A 6,288-nucleotide genomic window follows, 5' to 3' on the forward strand; every position below is an offset into this window, starting at 1 on the left:
TGCCGGGATGTGCACCATATGTGTGATGACAGTGGCTGAATTGGAGGACGAACGTTGAGTGTTAGCGAGTGGAATTCAATAGCCGTAATTGTGGGTGTGACATTTCAGGCGTTGCGCAATAGTCGTCTTATCTAAATGCAGCCTAGACGTACCTGATGTTCATGCTCTCACTGAACGAACTTGAACCTGCTGAATACTGACAGCCGTTTCGAAAGCGGCTTTTATCCCCGTGTGTGGCAATTGGGCCAATGGAAGCTCATTTCCTCCGAGAAGGACGGTAAAAATAAAACCGAAACACCGCTCATTATATTGTATTTGACAATTTGATTCAGGCCGTTTGGCCCAGTGGTGTTTGACTGGCCCTCGTGAAGGCCAGGCGGAGCGTTTTTACGTCGGAAAGTGCAAATTACCGCCTGCCATCTGGACTATCTCAATAGTTTTTAGGTCTGGCCGCTTTTACGCGCCGGGCAGTGAGCCAACTGGCGGCCTCGATCACAAATGAACGGTTGCCCGCTCTTTTAACGGCTCCGTTTTATGTCTTGGAATGGTGGACAATTGCCAATTAGCTGACGTTATGGTAGCAGGCTGGGTGCCCTTGTCGAGCAGCCTCAGTCCGCCGACGGTCCCCAGACAGTGGGCCACCGGGGAACCCCAGCGCCTCTAGCGGCCGATCTACCCTGCCACCTGGCGGAACATATAAGTACCTATGGTTTCAGATCGCCTGCAGGTGTCGAGCAAACTGCCGTTTACTGATAAGTGCGCGGAGAAACTGAAAAGAAAACACCTATATGATTCTTTACGAAAAGCGAGATCATTTCCCTGGTCTCGTTTGCTGAATTCGTATCAGTGAATCTAAAGCTGATAACAGAAAAGAAAAGGAAATACCTAAATGGCGTGCCGTCAACAGTCCACGGAGGACTTAGGTACTAGCAAGGTAGGTAGGTAGGTTGCTACTTATATCAAGGCTATTTTACTTCGTGCTACCAATGAACTTTTGTCTCTTGATATTCTATTAGAAAATTCGACAACATCCTTTACAGATGATTTTAACGCTCTGCCATCAATACCAAATATTATCCATGCAATACCACTTTACTTTAGTTAAATTGACTTGACATAAGTCATAACATAACTTCATTCATTGTGTCATATGAACACAGCTAAAAGAACGGACTGTGCCTTACCCATTGTCAATGTTGACCATAAGCAAACACTTCTCAGAAACGCAGACACAACGCTTTGACAACGTCATGTGTCTCGGGCCACCCGGCCTATTTGACAATATCAAAACACAGTCTCCTACTGCGCTACGCGCCCCAAGTTCAGAGTGCCACCGCCCACCGACCTCTCCCCCCGCCTCCCCCGTGGGTGGTCCGGGAACCCAGTCAGTCAGTCCAACAAAGTCAGTCGGATCTGGATCAGTCCCAGCTCTCCCCTTCCAGAGATGTCGCCCTACCCTATACCACCGGACGTCCGCCACAGGATGGCCCTAGCTTTACAACAATAGCGCCGCCGCCGCTGCCGCCGCCGCCGCCGCCGCGTGTCGCGCTCCGCCGCCGTCGCCGTCGACGGGCGTCGGTCGGTACCGACGGGAGACCCTCGTGACGGTCCCGTTACCCGATGAGCGATCGGTCGCCGTCAGCGACGTCCCTGCAGCTCTGCGAAATGTGATGTCTGGCGGTGGTGGTGGGGAGTCGCGGGGAGAACGCCGGGCGAACGCGGGGCGAACGCGGGCTCTCGGCAGCTGTGGTGGTGGTGTCGGTAGCTGAGACTGTCCATGGCATGTGCTGGCTGTCTGGGTGGGTCCGACGGATGCCGGGCCCAACCGACCCTGAATGACCCCAAGGGATCCCAAGTGACTTCAAGGGGACCCGAGCGGACCCGAACGGACCCGAAAGACCCCGATCGACCCCAAACGAGCCCTAGCGGACCCAAGCGACCCCAAGCGGACCAAAACGACCCCGAGCGGCCCCACAAACGACCCGGAGTGGCTCTATCGGTCGGATCGGGACGCTGTGCACGTTCACACCGGGGATCGGCGCCTGTTCACGGCCAGTCGCCAGCCAATCAGAGAGCACCGTTTTTGTTCGAGCTCCCTGAGTGTTGTTTACGAGACGGATAAAACGGTTTGTCGGTGACAAAAGAGGTAAGTGGCTGTGCATTGGCCAATACCCTTGGGCTTTGAGGGCTACCTCAGCCCAACAAATGTCGAAACGACGCAGACTAGCCCGAAGTATATATATTGGAAGATAAAAGCAGAAATTATCATGACATGTAATTATCATTTCCTGTGAAATAAGCTGAATGACTAGCAGATATAGGTAGCTTGTAAGGTAACTTATTGTTTTTCAGGGTCATGCATTGTCACCTAAGAGTTTCGGAGTCATTTTTCTATAGATGTTTAGGATGCATGAGCGGCTCTGGCTGCATCGCATTGACTTCGTTTTTACAAATTTACGTTGTTTTAGTCCAAACAATGGCAATAACACACGACAAATGTGAGCGCAAATCTCATTTTGACCGTCACGTTCGAACAGCGTGAGGCAGCATATCATGAGTCACCGATGTCTGTATTAGGTTGGATACCTACCTGCGTCGTTTCTCCCCCCCCCCCCCTCTCCTCGCCTCCCCTCACCGGTAGCTCTCGTGAGATTGAGCACGCCCTTGACGGAGACAGTTATATAGGGCAAATGGTGCTTCAGCCTAACAGCCTTTCTTTGTGCCGTGGTTCAACCTTTGCTCAACCCTTATCCTATGGCCTGTGATCACGAGGCCCGGTTCACGATTCGAGCCCGTTGAAGAGAGTCTGCAGTTGCACTCAGACGAAAAGGGAAGAGACCTTTGAGTAGACGCACCTGTATAGACGCGATAAATCGTCAATCAAAGCACGGTAAGGGGTATCGTATGGGTTCCTTTGCCGACACACAATACAATACCTGAGTTCTATTTCCCTCCCCTAACTGAAGTCCCCCGTCAAATGACCCGGATGCTCCCCCCTCCCCAATTTCACTGACCTAACACGTGCTGGTATGCGGAACCGGAAACTATATAGCCGCTCAGCTAGGGATAGGATCATGACTGAGCGCCTCATAACAGAATAAAGTGCAATGGCTTAACTCTGACATAACTAGATGTGTCGATATTTGCTTTGTTTTCCCTCGATTTGTTTTGGAACGTTGCAATTAAAACAAACAAATCAAAAACTGTTGCAAATATATTTGACGATAGACACAGGCTCGAGTTTTGAATGTGATCAAATCGAACAAAATCAATATTTAGAGTTCAAAAAAGGAAAAGGGTCGAACAGACAGCTTCACGCTCGACCGGAGTTACCATGCAGTGGTGTGGTGATCTGGTGGGGTCCGTTGGGGAGGGAATCGGCTCGTTACCCGATAAGTGGAGCAGGCTCTGACAGTGTGGACTGTGGCCATTGGGAAACACAGCATGTCAAGGGCATACTTTCAAGTGGCCGCCAATTATATCATATAATGTTATGACTCTCTTGAGTGGGTTGCAGATGCCGGTTATTTTGACATTTGCATATAATATATATTTTATTAACCCCCGCCCGTATAGGGGGGTCGAACGGACCCCCCCCCCCCACTCTGTTTTTCGCAAATAACTCGCGTAAAAAGCGGCCGATCGCGACGAAACTTTCAGTACCCTCGCGTTAATAAATTTTACACCTACTTGAAAATTTCATGACCCTGACCCTAATGGCCTTTGACCTGTGACCTACTTTTCGAGACCATGTTTGGCCGGAATCGCGATTCGGCGTATGTCGGCTCGCATTAGCCGCGCGTTTGCAGTCTTTTCGTGGTTTCAAGCGTTCAAGCATGGGATATGATGTTGCTCTCATGCATTAGGGTGGGTGGTCACTGTCAAGGTCACCAGAAGGTCAGGTCAGGTCATTGACCTTTGATGACCTCAGTTCACTTTTTCGAGTTTTACATGTTTCTAGGCTAGTTTTTTGGAGCTGAATTCGAATTTAGCAACCATTTGAACAATTACGAAGTAGGGTTTTGGTGCCTTCGTAACATGTTACGAAGCTGTCAGAGGCTACTACGAATACCCGGCAAAACCATTACTGGTTGACCTGACCTGACCTGACCCGACCTGCCCTTAATGCATGAAGACATCATCAATGATCATAACTAACATGATATTCGTGATCAGCACCCCGAAAAACCATAACAGCCACGTTTTACAACGTTCTAACAGGTCCCAATTTTCCCGACTTTTGGGTCATTGACCTGACTTGGAAGGTCAACCGATGACCTAGGACCTTAAAATTGGGTATCATCGGCTTTCTCTCGTCGCGGGCAACACGCTCGTTTTTTCCGCGAAGCTCTAGCTTGATCAGGGGCGAAACGGCAAGGGAGGGGATCCAACGGACCCCCCCCCCCTTATACGTTCGTGGCTGGAAAAACACCAATACGGGCGAGGGTTAACATTTATGCTGATTTATATAGCTGATTATTTGTTTAATCGTGTCCCATATTAGGCAAATTAAGTAATGCATAAAAAATACTTTTCTTATAAATCTCGTGCTTGTTCTCCGAAATCCAGCCTGACGAAACAACATGTCGTTGTTGTTGTTTTTTTTTTTTACAAACAAAATAAACCACCACACTAAAGCCTGGCCCGTAACAGCTTCAAAATAACACCTAGCTAATTGGTCGTAAAAGCTCGAACAGACCATTTGTTTCATCGACAGACAGTCTCTCCTCCTCTAAATCCCTGTTATTAAAGGGACCGACGAGACGAGAAAATGCTATCAAAGGAGGCGTCCAGTCACGTACCTCTAACTTCACTATCTTCTCAGACCTGCCACGGAGCCAATAGGTCGTTACTGGCCGGCTCCCCGCGTCAGTACGCCAAAGTTCAGCGTTTGATACGGCCGATACTGGCGTGTGATGTCCACCATCAGAGCCATATTTCCCCTCCCCTCCCATATCACGGAGATGTCCCCGGTTTCGTGACCCGCCCGTCCCCTCCCCGCCCCGTCTTCCCTGTCTGTCGGCAGCTGAGCGACCACCGACCATCGCCTTTAGGGAGGGCGCGGCCGTCCGTAAGTTGGGCACTGAGACCACAGTGCGCCGCGGTGGACGTCAAAGTTACCTCCCTGGAGAGGTGTGGAGACCGTAACACAGAGGCTACCTGTCTGTCGTCTGGTCCACCGGATGTATAGGGGCTCAGTCGACGCCGCCACCCATGGGATGCAGCCAGACCAACTTTGGTACGGTAACGGCCGGCCAAGACAGCGTCGGAGTCTGTGGCCAGACGATGAGGGTCCACGGGGAAATATGGGATTAGTCAGTCGGTGCTATACCCTCGACTTGAGTTTCACCAGAAGAACAAAGAAAAATACATAGCGGTATGATTAAAATATGAGAAATGACTTACTATAACTGAGAGGGAGTAGGTAACTTGGTGGAATGTGCATGCCGAAATTTATATTATATGCTTAGTCTGGTCAGGAAGACACAGAGAAGCTTTGGCTTAACCCTCGCCGGCACAGGCTATTTTGCGTCCTTCGACGGCACAAGGGGGGGGGGGGGGTACGACCCCCCTCGCGTTTGGCCCCTGATCGAGCTAGAGCTTCGCGGAAAAAAACGAGCGTGCTGCCCGTCACGAGAGGAAGCCGATGATACCCAACTTTAAGGTCCTAAGTCATCGGGTGACTTTCCAGGTCAGGTCAATGACCTGAAAACCGGAAAATCGGGACCTGTTAGAAAGTCGTAAAGTGTGGCTGCTATGTTTTTTTTCGGGGTGCTGATCACGAATATCGTGTTAGTTTTGATCAGAGATGATGTCTTTGAGCATTTAGACCAGGTCGGGTCAGGTCAGGTCAGGTCAACCGGTAGGGGTCGTGACGGGTATTCGTAATACGTGTCAACCGCCTCTGACAGCTTCGTAACATGTTACGAAGGCAACAAAACTACTTCGTTAATGTTCAAATGGTTGCTTAATTTGAATTCAGCTCTAAAAACTAGCCTAGAAACATGTAAAACTCAAAAAAGTGAACCGAGGTCACGATGATCAAAGGTCAATGACTTGACCTGACCTTCAGGTGACCTTGACATCCACCCTAAAGTATGGGAGCAACACCAAATCACATGTTTGAACGTTTGAAACCACGAAAAGCTTGCAAACGCGCGGCCAATGCGAGCCGACATACGCCGAATCGCGATTCCGGCCAAACATGGTCTCGGAAAAGAGGTCACAAGTCAAAGGTCATTTGGGTCAGGGTCAAGAAATTTTCAGGGTAGGTGTATGTAGAATTGA

Source organism: Amphibalanus amphitrite, unplaced genomic scaffold (genome assembly GCF_019059575.1).
Source record: "Amphibalanus amphitrite isolate SeventyFive unplaced genomic scaffold, NRLGWU_Aamphi_draft 001549F_arrow, whole genome shotgun sequence".
NCBI lineage: Eukaryota > Metazoa > Arthropoda > Thecostraca > Balanomorpha > Balanidae > Amphibalanus > Amphibalanus amphitrite.